The 23327-nt window shown below is 45.2% G+C and overlaps 1 long non-coding RNA gene across 2 annotated transcripts in view; it reads left to right on the forward strand.

Annotated features, from left to right (window-relative positions):
* The window catches only part of LOC134404099 (uncharacterized), a 160388-nt gene that overhangs the window by 66308 nt on the left and 70753 nt on the right, over window positions 1–23327 (forward strand). For both annotated transcript variants that reach the window (XR_010025846.1, XR_010025845.1), the window contains exon 3: window positions 21184–21352. This is a non-coding gene — a long non-coding RNA (uncharacterized LOC134404099). The remainder of the gene's footprint in view (window positions 1–21183; window positions 21353–23327) is intronic.

Raw genomic sequence — 23327 nt, forward strand, 5'->3', positions numbered from 1 at the left:
TTATATCCCCCTTTCATACCGCTTCCATAGTACAATATCCTGCTTGGTATAGATTAGGCCCTAATCTACTTCACAGTGTTATTGTGAGGATGAAATGCAGCGAGGACCATGTATGTCACCTTGAGTACTTCAGATAGGGTGACCCTATGAAAAGGAGGACAGGTCTCCTGTATCTTTAACAGTTGTACAGAAAAGGGAATTTCAGCAGGTGTCGTTTGTATGCATGCAACACCTGGTGAAATTCCCTCTTCATCCAAGAGTTAAAGCTGCAGAAGACCTGCCTTCTTGACCAGATACAAAAGAGGGCAGAGCTCCTGCAGCTTTAACTGTTGTGATGAAGAGGGAATTTCACCAGGTGTTGCATGCATACAAATGACAGCTGCTGAAATTCCCTTTTCTCTGCAACTGTTAAAGATACATGAGCCCTGTCCTCCTTTTCATATGGTCACCCTACTTCAGAGGAAGAGAGGAATAAAAATATTTTCCATTGTATCTACCCAAACAGGGTAGAACTGCATCAGGAAGAAACAGGGTTTTTTTTTTTTTTTTGGAAGGTCATGGGGGCAGATCTATATATCTGGATATTATGAAGTATTGCAGTAAATACAAGCGATTTAATCTTGAAAATACCCATGAGCAGGCTCTGAATCTGCTCTTTCCCCCACCTTGAAATCTTTCTATAATGCTGGGGCCCAGGTCAGTTAAAAGGCCCGCCCGCAGAGGACCTATCTGCCATCTTGGTTCCTACTTGACGGAAGGCCTGGCTTGTTCAGAAACATCAGAACGTGGTAGGAGCAGTGCAAAGATCTCTGGGTTATTCGCTTGATGGTGCAAAGGCTTCTGGAATATTCATTTAGTTAGCACACTTTGTTTTCTTTTGCCTTTCCCTGCCACAAGCCCCACCTCTACCACACCTATCCATCTTACGAAAAGACCCTCATACATTTCCAAAGAGCTGGAAATCCCTCCTCCTCCTTCAAACCAAACCTAAAATGGCGCCCTTTGCTGGGATCCTTGCCATGCAGGTTGTTTTAATGCAACACTTTGCGCAATGCCAGAATTGTTCCAGGAACGGAGGAGATGCATATAAATGGGCCCAGCCAAAATAGCAGGAGAATGAGTGTGAACATGGTTTGAAATGCAAAACAGGGCCCCAGGGAGAAGAGCAGGAAATTTGGCTGTGCAGCACACCTTAAAACCATGTATTAGCATTTCATCCTTATAATCCTCAAATTGCAGCTAAAGAATTTGGGATGGGTCGACAGCGAACAATCAGCTTTCAAACTGCCGAGACTAACATTTTATATTAATTTGATTTTTGACCCAGCTTCTACAATTTGCGTATGCAATTGATCAAACAAACGCTGTTAAGTACTTAGCCTTTTAACCTGGAAAAGCAAAGTGCCCTATTATCAAGAATGTTTAAATAGATACACACTCATTAAAACTCCATGCGAGGGTATCCCAAATTCTGGTTCAAAGAGAGAGTTTTGGAATATACAGCATGCTCTTTGTAAATCAAGCATATTTGCTGATATTTACCTAGGTGCAGACATAGTGCCAATATCCAGGGAATCCCATAAGCATGTTTTTCTCCTAACTCCCAACTGAGTGTGAAAACATGGATGCAGCCCCCCAGGACATTCTAGAGAATTGGGAGTCTATGTGAACTTTTCATTTTCCCAAGCAGTTGTTTCCCGTTCAACACCTCCGCTCATGGTAATGTCCTGGAGTGCTGCTTTTGTGCACACTTGTCAAGGTGGGTGAAGGTTAGAAAGAGGGCTTTGTTGAGTCTCATGGGGACCTTTCTGCATGTGAAGACTGCACCTTGCATACTTAATCCTGGCTCTTAGGGAGGGGCAAGGAGACACTGTAGACCAGTGGTTCCCAAACTTTTTAAGGTCACCGCCCCCTTGGTTCCACAAACTCATGCCCAGTGCCCCCTACCCTACACTATAAAAGTCATTATTCAGAATAGCAGTTTTCAACGACCCACTAAGGAAGATAATAACAATAAAATTCCAAACAGTAACAATTAATTGAATATTTATTCAAAATCCAATTGCATTTTTTTAGTTTATTCAATTAAACTTAATTGGTGAACGTGATCCAGTGATATCATCTTTTCAAACTCTGATAGTCATTTAGCAAGTATATTAGATATCACATTTAGTAACTAGGGTAGGTTTGATTTAATTTGATTTATTGCATTTATATACCGCCCCATAGCTGAAGCTCTCTGGGCAGTAGAGTACCTCACTATTCTGTAAATTCTTAATGTGATGAATGGGCTTGATGAAGTGATACCAGTTTCCCAATGTCTGGTTTAAAGTCACTTAACAGGAGTCTTAAATCACCACATTTAGTAATGTGTTTTGCAGCCGGCGTGGAAGGGCACACCAAGCAGTGTATGTCTCTTCATCTGTCAGGGATGCTTTAGGGTGGATTCCTGCATTGAGCAGGGGGTTGGACTCGATGGCCTTGTAGGCCCCTTCCAACTCCGCTATTCTATGATTAGCGTTTTGGTGCTTTTGAAACTTTTCAATTCACTATTAAAAGGACTCTTCTTAAACGGTACTAATACATGTGTGCATTCTTCCCCTATATGGCTTGGGACCAAACTACCTTCTCCCATAAAAATATCCCTGGGTTTTAAGACCTTCGGGAGAGGCGCTTCTCGGAAAAGGCCACCTCGAGCGCCCCCCTGCCACCCCCTTGCCTCTTAACGCCCCCCTAAGCAATCCCACCGCCCCCAAGGGGGCAGTACTGCCCACTTTGGGAACCACTGCTGTAGACCTACCCCTAGCAACAGGACATTTTATTCAGCTACCCCTTTGGCTTCTGAGGATTGATGAGTCCTAAGATATTGGCCTCATACTTTCAAGCCTGCCTGTAGCCATAAGGGCTAGGAACTTGCTTTCGCTAGATAATGAAAGCAGAGATCTTCAGGGACTCAAATTCTGCAGGCAGCGCAATAGTCTGTGTTTTTCTGTGCTTATGGAATATGTCTTTTGTAGTGCTCTGCCTCTACAACTTATTGCTGTAATGTCCCTACCATTCTTAAGCGTTAGAATCATAGAATGGGAACGGGAACTCAAAGGTCATCCAGCTCAGCTCCCTGCTGATGCATAAAAAACACTGCTATGACATCCCTGATAGGCAGGCCATCCAGCCTCTACTTTAACAACCACTAACAAAAGTGAGTCCACCACCTTCCAAAGCAAGCCTGTTCTACTATTGTGTAGCTCACACAGGGAGGAAGGTCTCCCTACTGGAGGCTGGTGACTCTGATGTCAGTGGGGTGTTGATCCGCTCCAGGTTTCAGTCAGAACTCTGAAGGAGGTATCCAAGGTGTGGGATTCCCAAACTGTACATTGCAGTGGAACAGTTCAGTGTCCTCTGAGAAATAAAGACGTTAAATGCACGAAAGGCTTCTGCAAGTCCAAACTACCCAGCTACGGAAGAACCTTTCTGCTGTGACTTCGCCGCCTCTGTTTCACAGGTCTGGCATTGTCTGCTTCCAATGCATCTTCCACTTCAAGGGGCAGGTCATTCCGCATCAGGTGAGTTTGGATTATTTGGTCACTTGTGAGGCTCAGTGGAACAATCTACCCTCAGGGGAGGCTGCCCCGGCGACATTCCCGTAGGCGTCACCACTCTGGGCTTGTCTCTTTCCATTCAGGCCGTCTGCTCAGCGGACTCTTGCAGGGCGTTTGAGCTCTGCTGTTGAACCAAACGATGGCCTCACTCCAAACATAAACACGTTTCTGGTGTAACAGTGAAGAAATGTGCTTCCGTTTTTTAATTTGATGGGTGGGGGGACATCTGGGTTAGCTATCAACTTTGGAAATCAATGGGGCGGGCAGTTCCAGACCCAGGCTTCGGGCGAACCTTGGCCATGCTGTCCTCAGTGGGCTCCCTTCTCTGATTAACATTTCTCCTCAATACTCTCCCTCTGGGCTCTTGTCATTTCCTTCCATTCATGGAGAGGGCAGGTGAATACACAATGACAGCAAGGAGAAGCAGGACCAAGGCCCTGGGGTGGTGGGGTCATAGGCGTGTATAAGGGGTGTTCCAGGTGTGCCCAGGCACTTTCTAATGCCTCAAGCCGAATTGAGGGGGGCATTGAGTAGGGATGTAGACGTAGAGGGTCTGGCTGCCCTCTGGCTGTTCCACTCCTCTGGAAGAGCAGGAGTGAAAAGGAATTGCTCTGCTGGGAACCTCTCTGCCAGGAGCTGCGCTTCAAAGAGACCAGGAAGAGGGCTCCCGAATTCTAATATTGCCTCATAAGCCCTTCCTCCAGCCAGTGTCACCGCAAAGCTCCACCAGATACTGGTTTACTACTCATCCCAGGGCAGCTGCTCCTTGCCCCAGCATTTGAAGGCCGTTTTGAAACCTCTTTTAAAAAATCGAAACCATTTTCTGCATTGAAGGGGATGACTTAATTCCAAATTATGTAGGCACATTTGCACAAAGGGGGTCTGTGAACACACAGGGAGAAGCTTGTTTCCAGGGGAGATATGCATAGTCAGGGGAATAACCTGGCACCGCTCTTGAGCCATTTTGGAAACGGAACCCTGGTGAATTGTCGCTTGGTTCCTCGAGCCGTTAAAAACGCCGCTTTTGATATGCGCTGGGGATTTTATTTGTCCTCTGAGCCTCTGACAACTTCTGCGGCGGCCTTGACGGTGAGAGGGGCAGGTCCAAGGCGGCCCCCTGCCACCTACTTTCCCTCCCCAGCCCAATCTGTTCTGCCATGCGCCGAGCAAAAACGGGTCTCTGTTGTCTTATGATATTTATGGTCGGGTCTTAAGGCTGCTTACGAGGCAGGAAAGCTCTTTCGCGGAAAAAGCTTGTATGTGCGGGATAAGACCGCCACATCTAAGGGAGGGCGCTGACTCCGGTGTCGGTGGGGTGGTGGATCCGCTCTGGGTTTCAGTCGGAACTCTAAACATTTTAGTAGAATGTAAGCCTATGCGGCAGGGTCTTGCTATTTACTGTTTTACGCTGTACAGCACCATGTACATTGATGGTGCTATATAAATTAATAATAATAATAATAATAATAATAATAATAATAGGGAGGTGTCAGTGGTGCCGTGAAAATAATTCAAGGTTTAGAGTCGGCCCAATTAGATATGGCTAATTTCCTCTCCTACTAAAGCGGGAACAAAGTAGTCGTCATTGTAACAAAGGCCACTTATTTCAAACAATTAGAGTACATGGGTTGCTTACGTGACATACAAATCATTAAACAATGGCTCCTGCTTGTTTCTGGAAAGTCCAGAAGTAGATTCGAGCATCCCAAACAAAATATAGGTGGCCCAATGATTTGAAGTAATTCTCTCTCACCTCTCTAATGAAATAATCTGTTATCTCAAAACCCAGAAAAAGCATGTCAGCAATGGTTGGTTTTTACAGACAGCCACTGTAGTGGTAATTGGAATGTGCTGCATATGTGTTTCTTTCCTAAATTGCTCCCAGTGCTCACTTTGCAGCATGTGGGGCTATTGCGCTTGTGCCTTATTAAAGGCTCCATCCGGCGAGCGTTTTATTGCACGCTCGTTACTGGGCACTCACGGATTTTTCTGCCTCCCGCCCCTTCTGGCCTTCCTTGCTCCACAAGAAAAAACACAGAAAATCCGAAATATTTTTAAAACCGGAAGTTGCTGCTCCCTCGTGCTGTGTGTAGGAGAAGCAGCGTGTTTAGAACACCGGACTGCGTGGGCCTCATGTTCGTTGTTTACTTCCTGTTTTGAAACAAAGTCTGGAAACAAAGGTCTGGAAACAAAGCCCTATGAAGAGAGACTGAAAGAACTGGGCATGTTTAGCCTGGAGAAGAGAAGATGGAGGGGAGACATGATGATAGCACTCTTCAAATACTTGAAAGGTTGTCACACAGAGGAGGGCCAGGATCTCTTCTCGATCCTCCCAGAGTGCAGGACACGGAATAACGGGCTCAAGTTAAAGGAAGCCAGATTCCAGCTGGATGTCAGGAAAAACGTCCTGACTGTTAGAGCAGTACGACAATGGAATCAGTTACCTAGGGAGGTTGTGGGCTCTCCCACACTAGAGGCCTTCAAGAGGCAGCTGGACAACCATCTGTCAGGGATGCTTTAGTGTGGATTCCTGCATTGAGCAGTGGGTTGGACTCGATGGCCTTGTAGGCCCCTTCCAACTCTGCTATTCTATGATTCTATGATTCTATGAAACAGGAACTAACTGAGCAATGAAACCAGGAACGGAGAAGTGACGGTAGGGAGCACATTTCCCCACGTGTGATGGAGCCCTAAACCATTGGAGAAGACAGCACTTTGCTTCTTTTTGCATGGCTTGGGACAACACAATGCATAATTATAGTTCATGACCACAAGATGCAATAACGGCCACTGGGTTAGAAAACTTTGGAAAAGAAGTGGAAGACGGCTTTATCAATGAATGACTGTTAGCCACGACAGCCAAATGGAATCACTGGAATCTTTTGATTTTACTTACAGGGTGTTTGTTTGTTTGTTTGTTTTAATGTGAGGGAGCATTCAACGGCGCCTCCATCTGTAGTCTAAAGTGGTACAGGCCATTATACCATCTCAAACTCTTAATTTAGGCATGCCCTCTGATTTTTGAGATTTTATCAGTTTCTGTTGACAATCAGAATCTACTGCTGCTTCTTGAAGAACCGGTCCCTGCCCCAAGGGGCTTACAGTCTAGAAAACAGACACAAGGAAAATATCAGAAGGGAGCGGAGGCAGGGGTAAATGGGAGGAATATCCGATCATTGCTTTGGTTTAGTTACAGAAGGGTATCAGGGCTAGGAAATAGTGACAACGGTTCAAAAAAACAGAGTTTTGGGGAGATATTCAAAAAAGGGGTTGCATCAGAAAGGTGTCCTCTGTGTTAGTTCCTTGCTTAAGGGGTTAGCTATCTGGTTGCAAATATATGTTTGTGATCATAAAACTTGCCTGAAGTTTTCAGGAAGCTGATTTTGTTCCCCGTTGCCGCATTTCTCCACTTGCACAGAATTGCCATGCACGCAACACATGGTTTATATTCAGCAATCACGGCACAGGGGGGCGCAGGTTCTTAATATGCCCAGTGGCGGCAATACGTCTCTGCTCCTCGAGGGTGTTAAAAATGAATGCGAACAAGACGGCAATGCGCTTGAAGAGAGTTGTGTAAGCAGCAGATGCCAACAACAAGCAGAAACCTCTCCTTTGTGTATCTTTGCCTACTCCAGTTTCTCTGACTTTGAAGCATTACAGTAAAAGCTGGTCCTGTTCCTTTAAAAGCGGGCAAATGCCCAAAGACTTCTTGTTTTTTAGTTCCTTGTCTTGGCTCTTCTCCTTTTTTTTTTTTTTTAGATCGGCGGGGACGGGGGTGGGGAGGTTCCTATCCTGGCACGGCTGTTCTCGCAAAAACTACCCAAGGCAACGGGTGCTGGTTTTGGTGAGAACCTGCTGGGCTCACAAGAATGACGCTGGCTGTACTTAACTTCCTGCTCTTGCTATTCAGATTGTGTCAAGCATGCATGAATTATGCTTAAAAGATTTGTTAGGGGGGTAAATTCCCTTATCCTTCCTTTTCAGAGACCTCTCCCTCTTCCTCTCCTTCCCACCCTGTGCAATGAAGTGAGAACAGGAGCTTGACCAGGAGGTTGGGGATTTTAAAGTCGCTTCCATCCTGATTATGAACTGAACTTTGCTTTTGTTATAGCGTGAACATTCAAATTAACCACTGGGTGTGGTGCGGCTGCAGCCTGGCACTCGTTCTGTCCTTTGGATTACATGCTGTTCGTTTGTTTCGGTCTCTTCTTCGTTAATAGCTCAAAAAGTGCATCTGGTGGCACCGTCGGGGCAGGACTTCGGGGCAAATGTCTGTGGCCCCACCCAGCAGGATGAGCAGGAGGGCTCCCAAAGGCAGCAAGGCTGGTTTGCCACATTTTGAAGTAAGTGAAGTCATACACGTTATTTCTAAAAGGGTGTGAGCGCATAAGGCAGTTAAGTCTCAAGCGCATCGTTAAACTATGGAATTCGCTGACGCAAGACGTAGTGATGGCCACCAATTTCGATGGCTTTAAAAAGGGATTGTATAAATTCCTGGAGGAGAAGGCTGTCAGTGGCTGGGTTGGCCCCTGTGTGAACAGAGGGCTGGTCTAGATGGACCCTCGGTCTGATCCAGCATCACGGCCCTTCTTATGTTCTTAAGTAGATAAAACTTTTTTTTTTCAGGTGGTCAAATACACTGGCAGTATGTGCATTTCTTCACATAGCTCATAGTTAAGCTCTGGAATTCACTGCCACAAGGTGTGGTGACGGCCACCAATTTGGATGGCTTTAAAAGGGGGTTGGATAAATTCCTGGCGGTTGAGGCTATCAATGGCTTCTAGTCCTGATGGCTGTATGCTATCCCCAGTATTAGAGACAGGATGCTGGGAGACATTGCTGGAAGGGGTGCTGTTGCATTCACGTCTCGCTTATGGGTTTCCCGTGGGCAGCTGTGTGAACAGAACACTGGACTAAATGGACCCTTGGTCTGATCCAGCATGGCTCTTCATAAGTCCAGCGTCAAAAATGGCTTAACTGCACTACAGAATGCATTTTATAGAACTTTGGTAGCACATTTTGTGCATGCCCCCCCACACACACACCCTCAGTATGCATTAGAAACTTGCTGTGAACTTTGCCCGTTGATTCATAGATCTGTACCTTATTTTAATTCTAAAAATAACATATCCACAGCTCCAAACCCCTCTGTGGTGGGGGTGGGGGTGTTAAATAGCCCCGATTCTTTTCAGCAATGATTTCTGCTCTCCCCCTTTCCCTTCTCTGGTTTTGTGGCAATAATAGCAGGGTGGGCCATCTGTAGCCCTCCAAATATTTGGGTTGTGAACTTCCTCCACCCCCAGCCAGCATGGCCTATGGTTATAATCCAGCAATATCTGGAAGGACACAGTTTCCCCATTGACATATGTCCATCAGCCACATTCTCTTGTCCTTAACTGTGGTATAAAACTAGAGTAGGAAGTGAAAAATAGAGACACTTTTGGGTCACGTAGGTAAAAAATAGAGACACCTCTGGGTCAAATAAGTGGAAAACACATTTACTTCTGGGTCAAGCTGGTGGATTTCTCCTGCTGGGACCCCTCTCAGGCTGGTTTGTGCAACATGGCAGAAAAGTGTGTTGTGCCGTGTCGGTTAGGGTGACCCTATGAAAAGGAGGACAGGGCTCCTGTATCTTTAACAGTTGCATAGAAAAGGAAATTTCAGCAGGTGTCATTTGTATATATGGAGAACCTGGTGAAATTCCCTCTTCATCACGACACGTAAAGCTGCAGGAGCTATACTAGAGTCACCAGATTTAAAAGAGGGCAGGGCACCTGCAGCTTTAACTGTTGTGATGAAGAGGACATTTCCCCAGGCTCCTCATATATATAAATGACTCCTGCTGAATTTCCCTTGTCTACACAACTGTTAGAGATACAGGAGCCCTGTCCTCCTTTCCATAGGGTCACTCTAGTGTTGGGCTCATTAGTGCCTATGCTACAGTGATAAAATTGCTAGGTTGTGACCAATTTCTCTGTGGAGGAGGGCTGTTTGAGGTTCAAATGCACGGAGGCTTTATGGCTCTATCTTACTGTTCTTCTTCACGGAATGTTGCACACCTCCTCTTGGAGCAAATAAAACGAAATGTTCAAACAAACTTACATTTCCCTGATGGAAAACAATTCAGATTGAAATCCCGTTGTGAGCTATTCAGTGGCTTGAATGTTTTAATTGCTTTGCACAATGTCAGTAGCATTTTGCTTGGAGATGCCCGGTCTGGCTGATGGGGGAAGCTGCCATCGGGCCCTCGGTCTTAAAGATTGCCTGTTTGGGCCGTGTACAAAACAGTTGCAAGACTCAGAAGGTTTTTCTCTCACTGCTGTGGTCTGACAACAAAGCTTTGGGTTCTCTTCGAGAAATGTAGAGATGGTGGACTGCGGTGGTTAAGAGTGTGAATTGAGAAGTTCCTGCTTAACGTCTCACGTCAGCCACAAAACCATTAGGCTGCCTTAGGCCACGGTTTTCTTACCCCAGCCCACCTCCCACCCCCTTATGCTCAGTCTGAATCTATAAAGCAATTCCCAGCATTCTGTCCTACTGTAGTGTGACCAAGAAACAGAATCTTTGGCAGGGTTATGTAAATGAATGAGCAGAACTATGGAGATAGAATCTGACTTGGTCCTCAATGGCTCCCATTGAGTTCTATAGGAGAACAGAAACCGGCTATCCCTGAAAGAAGGCTGAGAGGGGGCACACACTGCACCAGGAGGATGGGGCTGGTTTTGCTCCCACCCTGACAGTGTCCCTGATGGCCCTGCCTGTACTTACTCCCATGTGCATGGTTGGCACACATTCGTGCTTTAGGACACGCATGGGCAACTCCAGTCATCCCTCATCATTGGCTTCGTTGGCTAGAGCTGATAGCAGTTGCAGTTCAGTCACATCTAGGGTATTCTGTATATAGGCGGGATATAAATTGAATTAAATAAATAAATCTGGAGGACCGTATGGTTTAGGAGGATGGTAATGTGCTGTATTGGGGCAAGCTGTGCTGGGAAAAGGAAAGGAGAGTGGGATTGGGGAATGGGGGAGAGTGGGATTGGAGAATGGACTAGAACTTCCCATCTCTCAACTAACCCCCGCCACCTATCCAGCAAATTTGAAAGGCCCTGGATTCCTGCAATGAGCAGGGGGTTGGACTGGATGGCCTTATGGGCTCCTTCTGTTGTCCCTCAACCAGGGATTTAAAGGCCCACTACCATGGCACATTAATAGCCAATCAAACACACAAGGCTGGAGAATACACTTAATCCATTTACTTCCGATACTGTAGTATGGGGGTGCTCTCCGGTTCCATAAAATGGAGGCGCCCCGAACAAAGGAATCTCACAGTATATATAGGCCCTGACTACAAGAGGGTGTTAGTCTCTTTCTAACCTTTCCATTGGTCAGTTCTGGATTAGCAAGTTAAGTTACATTCAATTTTCAAGTTAAGGTGCACAATCTCAATGAGTCATAGGTTACATTCGATGCTCTGTTGATCTAAAAAAATTCCCTTTGTCTGCTAGGACATGATGTCCACCATTAAGGAATGCAAATCTGGCATGTAGCCACCTGTAGCCACCCTTTGGCAGAGAAGCCATCTTTAACCCTTCTCTCCCTGGGGTTACCAACTCTAGTGTTCTATGATTCCCCGTAGTTCTTTCTTTGGGCAAAGCTGGTTGATGGGGCACAAACTGGAATTCTACTGGTTTTCTTCCAGATCCAGGTTTCAAAGCATGGTAGGCTTGAATCCACCTTTGAGATTAGGGGTGTACTCTTCGCTTCCCTTTGTTTGCTATTCTTATCAAAACTTCTAAAACTGGAGCTGGGCAGGTTTGGACTAGCAGAAGAGAGGCAGCTGTTCAACTTTTATGGGGTCTAGAATCTATATAATGGCAGGCAATCTCGCCTCTGAAAGTGATTTGAAATCCTGAGACTTAATTTCATTTCATTTGAGGAGCGGAGCCATGAAAACTGGTTCCATTTTCAGTGGAATTGACCATAGTACATTTGGTATGCCAGGAATGCAAAATCCCATTCACCGTGTGAACTTCACTTATGACATAACCTTGTACGCCGTTTTTGTGTAATCATTAATTGCATTCAACTGGGTGAGGAAGGGGTTATACTTAAATGGAGCTGCAGTTCTGTCATGCAATTCCAGCCGTTCGGAGGAGAGAGTGAAGCCCAATTTTTGGCATGCTGCACTAAAAGTTGTAAAAGGAAGAGGAATGCATATTTTACTATGCACAAGGGGATGAGATGCCTCAGGACAATGGCTTATTGCTGACTAGGTGAATAGGGTCACACTGTTCTTACTTGCTTTAGGAAAGGAAATTTCATGAGCAGGTTCAGAGGAGGGCAACAAAGATGGAACAGGGACTTGAGGAGAGGCTGAAGGAACTTGGGATGTTCAATCTGGAGAAAAGGAGACTGAGGGGAGACATGTTAGCAGTGTTCAGTTACATAATCGGGTGCCACACGGAAGATGGTTAAGAACTATTTCCTGTGGCCAAAGAAAGCAGGACCCGAAATAATGGGTATAAGTTACAGCTACCTAGATTCCAATTAAATATAAGGTATTTTTTCCTGATGATAAGATCTGTACAACAGTGGAACAGCCTACCTATGGAGGTTGTGGATTCTCCATCTCTGGAGGTTTTTAAGAAGAGGTTGGCCAACCACCTCTCATGGATGGTTTAGTTGGTTTTCCTGCACATTGCAGAGGGTTGGGCTAGATTATCCTTGTAACCCCTTCCAACTCCACAATTCTATGACTCTATGAACAGTACATTGAGTAAGAAATCCTTACTTAAAAAAAGAAGTTGGAAAATTCACTTATGCCAATTTATTTCTATATTTTATTATTAAAATATATAACCCACACATCAATAAAACTGTCAGGGCAGCTTACAATATAATATATATCTTTTAAAACCCCAATAAAGTATATGCCAAAATAAGCTAAAACCAGCAAATCTATAAAAGCAGCACTAAAAAAAAAAGGCAAAATAGAACAGATCATTAAAAGTTAGAGGGCCTTGGAAAATAACAAGGTTTTCGCCTGGCAGTGGAAAGACATTAAAATAGCAAACAATGTGATGAAATCTTATTCAGATCCATCTAAAAAGTTGCTACCTTTCAACCTGGCAATTTACAGGCAGTGCAGCCATTCATCATGTCAACGGAGCGAAAATAAGTAGGTTGTCAAGGGTCTTATTGCAACCATAGTTTAATCATGGGTATCTGGTCACATTGTTTGAATTATTTAATTATTAAGTATGGAAAGAATTTGGGGGGAGTCTGCATGTTGGATGACAGGGCAATTATTTGACCCTACGAATACGAAAACCAAGACTGTATGCTCTTGTCTAGAACGGCTTTATTGTACTGCTTTCATTAAACAGCGGCAACTAGGCATTGAAATGACATGTAGTCAGTGGCTATGCAGCCTGTACTGTATTGGGGACGACAGATCAATTTGCTATAAAAATGCTGAATGTATTAATGGAGTTTTATTCTGAAATTTGTGGCCTGTTAGTTAGCCAAAAAAGTACTGCTCTCGTGGTGACTTCTAACAAATTAGGTACATAGGAAGATGCCTTATACTAGGAGAGTTATTGCACGGGGAAAGTCGTGTTTGCTTACTGTCGCTTCTCCGACCACACGTTTGTCTTTCATTACTTCCTCTTTTGAAAGAGGAAGCAAACAATATGCGTGTGGCCCATTCAGGGGGCTGTTTCGATCCCACTGCTTCTCCTGCACACAGCAGGAGATAGCAGCAACTTCCGTGTTTAAAAAATAAGTCAGACTTCCTGGGGGAGGGGGTTGTAGCACGAAGAAGGCTAGAAGGAGGCGCGTGGGAGGCAGACAACGACATGGAACCAGTTGTGGGCTCTCCCACACTAGAGGCCTTCAAGAGGCAGCTGGACAACCATCTGTCAGGGATGCTTTAGGGTGGATTCCTGCATTGAGCAGGGGGTTGGACTCGATGGCCTTGTAGGCCCCTTCCAACTCTGCTATGCTATTATTCTATGAGAGGGACCCGCAAAAGTCCTTGAGTGCCCAGTAACGAGCGTGCAATGAAACGCTTTTCTGTTGGAGCTCTTGGTCAGACTATTGGACTATCTAGCTCAGTATTGTATTTGCTTACTGGCAGTAGATCTCCAGGGTTTTAGATCTACCTGGAGATACCGGGAGATTGAACCTGGCAGCTTTGCATGCCAATCATGTACTCTAAACCTGAGTTACCTCCCTTTCCCAAATTAACTTTATAAGTTAAAGTTATAACAACAACAACAACAACAACAACAACAACAATAATAGTAGTCTTTGGTTGAGGAGAATACAGGTGTCTTCCCTCCAGTTTCCTCCTCCATTTATGTTTTCCAGCTACTCATTGTATGTTTCGAGATTGCTGGTTTAAGCAGATTCACCACCCCAGCCAACACTTCTACGGTTAATAAGATTTGTCTGTGGATTAAGTGCTTGCTTGTGTGACAATCATGGGAACCTATTGGGCAGTGACAGCACATTTTCTGCACAGTGGCTTGTCAACCGTGCAGTCTGGTTTACTTTTCTCAAACAAGCCACCGTGAGAACCCACGGCTTGTTGTTGGGTTGTTCAGGGTGATCAACAGTCCACACTGCATGGTTAACAAGCCACCCTGCGGAAAAAAACATGCTGCTTTCAGATACACAATAGCTCACCCTGCAGCAAACACGCTGCGTTCAGACAACACGATGATCCATGGTTCAGCAATAACCCACACTGTGTGAACCCAGCCTGGCTGTATTTACGTTTTGAGTTCAATTTGTTTTCTTTGCATTCCTTTTCGCTTTGGTTGAAGCATTAATGTCATGCTTCAACAATGTATTTTCAAGGAAGTTGAGTTTGTGTGCTAGTACATACTGTAACAGCAACAATTATGCTGAATCAAGAGGTCACATTGATCCATTGCAAATTCGGGTGCTACAAAGATCTTCGGTGAGGTCAGTTGTGAACTCAAACAGCCTCTCCAGCGCTTGTTTTTCTATGAAATTTGCCAGCTCGGAACAACCTCGAGGAGGTTTCAGAGAAACCCATTGTCCACTTAAATCTATGACATGATTCCCCCACGCTTGACTTGGAACTGCTAATTATTCTCTCTGACTTTCCCGCTTTATTTTAGGAGTACACTCAGTCCTCCTCCCTCCCAATATTCTTTTCTTTTTAAAAACGTCCACCTTTTTCTTTTGTGCACCGATTGCACAACTCTTAAAGTAAGCATTTTACGGTGTCCATTGGATTTTTAAATTTTATTTGAAGAATTACATTGCGTGATTGGTAGCCCTGGTTCCACCGACTCACTAGCCAAGCGGATCTGCTCACAGGATGTTGTCATTGTTTTGGGCTTAGTGGTCTTTGTACCAGGTGAAGCTAATATCTGGAATGCCAAAGAACACCGTCCAGTGTTCACATGGTAAGAAGATGATGATGATGATGATGATAATGATGATCATAGAATCATAGAATCATAGAATAGCAGAGTTGGAAGGGGCCTACAAGGCCATCGAGTCCAACCCCCTGCTCAATGCAGGAATCCACCCTAAAGCATCCCTGACAGATGGTTGTCCAGCTGCCTCTTGAAGGCCTCTAGTGTGGGAGAGCCCACAACCTCCCTAGGTAACTGATTCCACCGTCGCACTGCTCTAAAAGTCAGGAAGTTTTTCTTGATGTCCAGCTGGAATCTGGCTTCCTTTAACTTGAGCCCGTTATTCCGTGTCCTGCACTCTGGGAGGATCGAGAAGAGATCCTGGCCCTCCTCTGTGTGACAACCTTTTAAGTATTTGAAGAGTGCTATCATGTCTCCCCTATATCATGATGATGATATAGATATATGCCTGCCCGAGACCTTAGATCTATTGGAGGAGCCCTTCTCCGCATCCCACCAATGCAACATATACGTTATGATGGGACAAGGGAGAGAGCTTTCTCTGTGGTGGCACCCCGACTGTGGAATGCCCTCCCCTTGGAAGCCCAATTGGCGCCAACATTGATTACATTTCGATGCCAAGTAATGACTTTTTAACAAAGCCTTTGATGGTTAAACTCACTGGCACATTGTTTTAACTGTATCTATTGCTTTTAAATTATATATTGTTTTAACTTGGATCATGGTTTAATGTGGTTTTAACTGTGTATATTTATTGTTTTATACTGTATGTTTTTATCTGTACGCTGCCCTGAGATCTTAGTGATATAGGGCGGGATATAAATATTTTAAATAAATAAATAAATAAATAAATGATGATTATACACTTCTAAAGTGCCTAGGGGCACAATCCTATTCATGTTTAGGCAGAAAGAAGTCCTACAATTCCCAGCATAGACTTTTTTCCTGGCTGAACATGCATAGGATTGCACCCTAATATATTCTATGCATTGTACAGAGATGAAAAGATAAGACAGTCCCTGTCTGCAGGCTTATACTCTTAATAGACAAGGTATAAATGGAGAAAAGAATGGAGTGGATCAACTGCTCCCTCACTTGCTGATGGGTGCGGTCAGGTTGGCCTCCCCCTTACCAGGGTGTTCCTCCTGGAAGGCAAGGGGATCAGCCTTTCAGCAGCCCTGGTCTCCTGACTAGTGGCCACGTCCATACTGTACCTTCTCACCAGTCCCAAGGCAACTGGATGTTGGAGCAGAGTGTTCTTCCTGGCAGGGAGGAGGAACCGAATCACTGAGCCTTTCTATGAGTGTCCCCCCACCCCTGTTTCAGAGAAAGGAGCCTTTTTGGTGGTGTTTCTGTTGAGTTCTCTCTCCAGAGAGGCTTACCTACTGCCAACCCCTAACTCTTTCCAGTGCCAAATGAAGACCCTTTGTATTTGACCAGGATTTTCAATGCATCTTTTAGATCTGCTTAGTGCTGTTTTGTTTTTAGGGTGCGCCGTATTTTTAGTTTTCTTTAATTATATACTGCTAGTTGTTACCACGTGGCTTCATCGGCCTTGTTGGCCTGCAAATGCGTAAATGTGCACGTGTAATGACCATCATGGGACTACATGGACCTTTACCAGAGATGTGGTGCACACACCATATTTATGCACTGCCAGGAAATAGCTACTTCTAAAGTGGAGGAAAAATAACACAAACACCCATTCAAGTCTAAAGTTGAAAGCTTTATTTTTTTAAAGCACATTTTATTTTTTAACATACATATATGCACATGTGTTACAAAAGAGAAAAATGATTTTGTTAGTGTGTCAGTCTCCTAGTACTTGGGCCAGTACACTTATTCTAGTAGTCCTAAAACAGAGGTAGAGGGAAAATGGACATTGAATGAATTGGCATTGGACAAATAAGGATGGAAGGAGGCATTGTGGAAACGGCACAGTTGGGAAAGCTATGTCATTATTGTTATTCCATCTCTACCTATAAAGCAGAATGTATGTATGAGGGTTTGTATGTCTGGAAATGTTTACCCACGTCCAGATGAGTTAGAAACTTGAAATTTGGCATGCTGATAGGTCTGGCTGTACAATGTACCAGAAAAAACTAAAAACACATTTTTTTTTAGTTTAAAGTATTTTAAAAGAATTTATTAAAAAAACATAGGGTTATGCCTATAACTCCCAGCATGCCTTGGGTGGGAGGCCATATTTACCGGCTTTTGACGACCATTGTGGACGCATGGATGCTGCATCTCCTAAGGTCGGTCTCAAGCAGTCAACCCAGTTACACATAAAAGGAAACAACTTACATAAATGGGCTGCGTCCATTTGTGGTGCTAGATACAACAGTGTGACTTTGAGAGGGCGAACTCTGCACATGCTCAAAGGCACCCCATCCTGATATAGCCGTTTCATCAGAATCCGGAGGAAGTGCACACACATGGCCTTTTCCCTTAAGAGGGAGGGAGGGAGGGAGGGGAAGCACTCTGTGCATGCCCAGAAACAGGGCCAATGAAGGGGGGCAAGTGCCTGGCCCGGCCCTGCTGCTTCAGTACAGGCTCCTGCTGGAGCACTTGGTGGGCGAGAAGCACAGGCCAAGGCAGTCCCAGCCTGACTTGTCTGCTTATATACCACTTACCATACCGAAACATATCTCTAAGCAGTTTTATCAGGGGAGCTTGGGTGCTGGTGAAAATGGTGTGTTGTGTGGGCAAAATGGATAGGTTTACTGGAGGAGGAAAAAAGAAGTGGAGCCTAAGCAACTTCAGAATAAGGGAACCCAGAGGACGTCACTTTGTGGTTGATCACAAATCAGTGGGAAAAGCAGCTCCCCGCCCCGGGCTCTCCCAGCTGTTAGTTATAATTCAAAATGAGGCAAAAGCCTCAAGCCACTTAGGCAATATTGAGTACTATACCGCTTTGAAACAACCAATGGATGATATATCCAAAGTGGCTTTGACACAACTGGTATTCAGAAGTGGTGATGGGGAGACCAAATGGACACTTAGCTGTCCTTAGGGATCATAGAATTGCAGAGTTGGAAGGGGCCTGCAAGGCCATCGAGTCCAACTCCCTGCTCGGTGCAGGAATCCACCCTAAAGCATCCCTGACAGATGGTTGTCCAGCTGCCTCTTGAAGGCCTCTAGTGTGGGAGAGCCCACAACCTCCCTAGGTAACTGATTCCATTGTCGTGCTGCTCTAACAGTCAGGAAGTTTTTCCTGATGTCCAGCTGGAATCTGGCTTCCTTTAACTTGAGCCCGTTATTCTGTGTCCTGCACTCTGGGAAGATCGAGAAGAGATCCTGGCCCTCCTCTGTGTGACAACCTTTTAAGTATTTGAAGAGTGCTCTCATGTCTCCCCTCAATCTTCTCTTCTCCAGGCTAAACATGCCCAGTTCTTTCAGTCTCTCTTCATAGGGCTTTGTTTCCAGACCCCTGATCATCCTGGTTGCCCTCCTCTGAACACGCTCCAGCTTGTCTGCGTCCTTGAATTGTGGAGCCCAGAACTGGATGCAATACTCTAGATGAGGCCTAACCAGGGCCGAATAGAGAGGAACCAGTACCTCACAGTACCAGTACCTGACAGGGATTCCCCCTTAGACCTGACTGCAGCAAAGAAAATATCATGGGGAGGAAAGAGACAATGAGATTGGGGGAAAGGAGATAAGAAAGGGAGCTACCGTATTTCTTTGATTCTAAGATGCCCTTTTCCCCCCAAATTAACATCTCTAAAAATGGGGTGCGCCTTAGAATCGATGGCGTCTTAGAATAGAAGAAATACGGTAGCTAAAAAGTTTTCCTTAAAGGTCCCAACCCAGGTGGCTAAACATGTTGCACTTGGGTCTATACCTTCCTAGGTTCTGGTTCTGGAACAAGATGGATTCTTGAGCCAAAGTGTAACATCAACAAAAATACAAAGTATGAGTACATGCGTACAGCAAGCCAGCATGTCTGAACTCCTCTGTAACAAAAGTCACTGTAGAGTTTTTTGTAATGGGAAGTTGGGATAGTAAATCTTTCAAATAAATAAATCTCTGGTTAACCTTGAAGACAAAAGAGTGTGGTTGGCTAGGATTTCTGTGAGGGAGTGGAGCATCAGAGAAATGCATTCAGTCTTGCCGTTCCTGATTACTAGGAAAAGCACCGTAAATGATTTTTTTAAAAAAAAGGAAGAAGGGAGAATTGGGCTTAATTTTCATAGGGTTCGATTTGGAGGGCACATTATTATTATTATTATTATTATTATTATTATTATTATTATTAGCACAGATCATTGCACTGATCACTGATCATTCCTATAGAGGAAGAGAAGAACCTAAAGAGAAAGCCCCCAAATTAGAGCTTTGTTAGAAAAGCCTGAGGATTGTGAATGAAGCCAACCATTTGCACAAGGCTGACCGTGGCGAACCAAACAAAAATCAATGAAGGAAAAGAAAGTAGTTTTTTCCCAAAGTCAGCAGGAAAGCCAGGAATAGCCCCCTTTCCTTGTGACCACTGGTGAGATGCTTTTATTTCCCCCGCCATATGCATTCTTTCATCTTCTAAAAAGCTAGTGCCACAGGGAACAAAGCACGAGACATCAGAGCAAAAGTAGGAGGTCAGCCTACTCTTTTTTTCTTCTTCTTCCAAAAAATAAACTTGTTTTATGTCAGGAAAAGAAACAGAGAGACAGACTTGGTCTACGGAGTTGGCAGAATTCATGAGTTGTGCACGATCTTGGTGTATAAGTCAGGCTCCTGGTGTATGGGCATTGCTAGGAAAGAGAAGAAGACTGCCAGGTTTAATCTGGGAAAAGTACGGGGAAAGTGGTCACTATGACCACGCATGCTTTGCCTACAGTAGATCGAAGGTTCAACCTTTGGCCTTGCCAGGTAGGCCTGGGGAAACACCGCTACCTGAAACCCTTGAGCATCACTGCCAGTTAGAGTAGACAGAAGTTTCCTCAATTTGGTGCCCTCCAGATGACTTTAACTCCCATCTGCTCCACCCAGGGCCAGGCAAAGCTGGTAGTAGGCCCGGGCCAGATGGGAAATGTAGGCCCCATTTCAAACTGCTCATTAAGTATTTTTTTAATCAGTTCTAAATACATATGAACTAGAACGATTTATTAAAAAGGTAATGGTAATCCCACCTTTGCCTCTGGGGAATGCATTTTATGAAGTTTATTAGGAACTGAATCACTTGATCTAGCCTTTTATGATTGCTCTCCAGCCCATTCATGTGCTTTTGTCTCACCTCTGCTGGAGATGGGGAGAAGACACCTTGGCTTTTTGGCCATCTCAAAATGGAGTCAGTACTGCTCACTCACAGGAGAGCTACTTTGTAATATTTACCAAAGGGTCCCCCTTTGCCTCTACCAGGGGGACTTGGAGTAGTCCCCCTCAAAATCATGCCAAGTGGCCCCACTGCCCCCCGCTCTGCCCAGCCCTGGCTCCAGCCAGCATGGCCACTGGTCAGGAATGCTGGGAGTTGTCATCCAAAACGCTTGAAGGGCACCAGGCAGATGGGCCAATGGTCCGACAGCGTGAACTAGAAAGAGAACTTCCTAAAGAACAATATAAGTCTCTGGTATCTCCATTTTGGGGGGAAAAAGGATCTCAAGTCTCCACTGCTAGAGGCCTTGCGAGTTATTGCCTGCTGAAGTATACAGTAGTGTGCTAGGTGCACCAACGGCAAGACTTGGTATAAGACAAGCTTCATATAAGGGTTTGGAATTGCTGCTGGCCCATTTCACCAGCATAACCAAGTAATTTCCTGGCCGCTGCCCCAAATATTTTAGAACCTAAGTTAAGGCATGACTTGATGAGTGACGGGAATGAGTATGGAGGCAGGCATGGAAGGAGCTTAATTACTAGTGTGCCTGGATTTTTTCATTTGCTCAGCTCATTGGATAAGTAAACACATGCATTTATTCTTGGTGGCTTTGCCAGGGGGGGAAATTAATAGGAACGAACGGGAAGATTTCGCAGTCACTGACAACATCCTTTTTGTTGGCTGCACATGTGAGCAACTCTTTTAAGAGACTGGCTCGTTATTATTTATTATTGAGATGGAGTTATGCACTGCGCATAAACACCCCCCCACCCCGGTGTGTTCTCTGGCATGAGGATTGCAAGTTGTGTGTTGTAAGAGCCCACCCAGAGACACCCGTTTCTTTTTCAACTTGCAGGCGCTTTAGAGTTCAACCTGTTCGGGACCTCATGGAAAACGTTGCATCTCTCATCAGGATCCCTTCCCCAAAAGGCCTGTGCCAGCTGGAGAGGTTCTTTGGCAGTTTTCGGCTTCGGTGAAGATCACGAGAACAGATATTTCGCCTAGAATGAAATTCGTACCTCGGGGTATGTAGACTCTCCCCGCCTCTTGTGTGTTCCCTTGGATGTTATTCTTTGTGATCACGATGATAAACCAACCAACGCTGAGAAATACGTTAGAAAGGCAGAAAAGCCGGAGTACTCCCTGATACGATGTTTTTGTTTTTGTTTTTAACACGCAGGTAGCTTTTAAAAATAAAATAAAATTGGCAGCGTTCACTCAAGCACTCCCCTGCCTGAAGTGGTACAGACCAGGAATAGTTTTACTCTGCGATGAGCTGTTATTCCCAGACTGCATGCCATAGCACAGCGGTGTGGTTTGCTGGTGTGTCTTGGGGAATTATTTCATCTGTGCTCACCCACTGAGGAGCTTGCCTGCTGTGTCTCTGTATGACCCATAGCTCTGCCTGTGTCTCCTTACAAGCATTCTTGGTGTAGAGGACCAGGTCACTCTGTGCTTCAGCTGTGGTTGGATCATTCAGGCCCTCTCAATACAGCAGAAGTACCTGGCCTTGGAAGAGACTGCTCATTTTACCACTTCATGAGTTACTGCTCTGGACTCCCCCTCCCCCCCCCTGCAATGAAAATGCAAGCTAAGTTCTGTGATTCGTAATTCGGACAAGCTGGAGCGTGTTCAGAGGAGGGCAACCAGGATGATCAGGGGTCTGGAAACAAAGCCCTATGAAGAGAGACTGAAAGAACTGGGCATGTTTAGCCTGGAGAAGAGAAGATTGAGGGGAGACATGAGAGCACTCTTCAAATACTTAAAAGGTTGTCACACAGAGGAGGGCCAGGATCTCTTCTCGATCCTCCCAGAGTGCAGGACATGGAATAACGGGCTCAAGTTAAAGGAAGCCAGATTCCAGCTGGACATCAGGAAAAACTTCCTGACTGTTAGAGCAGTACGACAATGGCATCAGTTACCTAGGGAGGTTGTGGGCTCTCCCACACTAGAGGCCTTCAAGAGGCAGCTGGACAACCATCTGTCAGAGATGCTTTAGGGTGGATTCCTGCATTGAGCAGGGGGTTGGACTCGATGGCCTTGTAGGCCCCTTCCAACTCTGCTTTTCTATGATTCTATGAAATACAGGCAATGTCTATTTGGTGGTGACGCTCCGGTTGTGGAATGTCCAATCCAGGGAGACTTAGGCCTCTGCTAGACCTCTAGCGCGACAGAGGGGTGAAGATCTTGCGATATTTTTATCGTGAGATCTCCCCCTCTGTTTACACGTGGCGTGCGACGACCTCAGAGGGAGAGGACATCGCACCCGCCATTTTGTTTTTGTTTTCAAAGAGGAAAGCGTGCTCGTGCACAAAAAGTAAGTGTTATTTATTTATTTATTTATTAAAAATCCCGCTCACCCCACTCCACCTTCGATGGGCGCAGAGCTCCTGAGGAGCTCTGCACCCCATACATGGGTCCCAGCTCCTCGCGAGTAACCGCGAGGAGCCGGGACATACCACGACACCTGCCCAAACGTTCTGTGGTCCAGGGATCATCCTGAGACCGCAGAAAAAACGGGCCTAAAGTGTAGGGCCATATCCCGGGGCAAGGGAGGGATCATCCCCCCCCGATCCCGGGATCCCCTGAGCGTCATGTGAATGCACAGGGACGATCCCGGGATAAAGCCCTGTCTAGCTATGGCCTCACATTGTCGTCTATTTGAGCACCAGGTGAAGACCTTTTTAGTTTCCCAGGTTTTTAAATCATTTTTAGTGCTTCAGTTTCATCTTTAATTCCATTACTGTGTTTTTAGATCTTTACCCTGCTGCTCTTTTTCCCCCTTCTGATTTTTGGTGTTATTCTGTTTTAAACTTTCAACTTTTATCATTGTGTTTTATCATGTTGTATCCTTAATTTTTGTGAACCGCCGAGAGAGTTTTGGCTGTTGGTGGTACAGAAATGTAATGAATAAATAATAAAATAAATTCCCATGGGTTATTTTGACCCTTCTATGCCCTAAAAGTGTGGCATTGCAGACTGGAGTGAACTTCCAAGTTT

This window comes from Elgaria multicarinata, chromosome 9 (genome assembly GCF_023053635.1).
Source record: "Elgaria multicarinata webbii isolate HBS135686 ecotype San Diego chromosome 9, rElgMul1.1.pri, whole genome shotgun sequence".
NCBI lineage: Eukaryota > Metazoa > Chordata > Lepidosauria > Squamata > Anguidae > Elgaria > Elgaria multicarinata.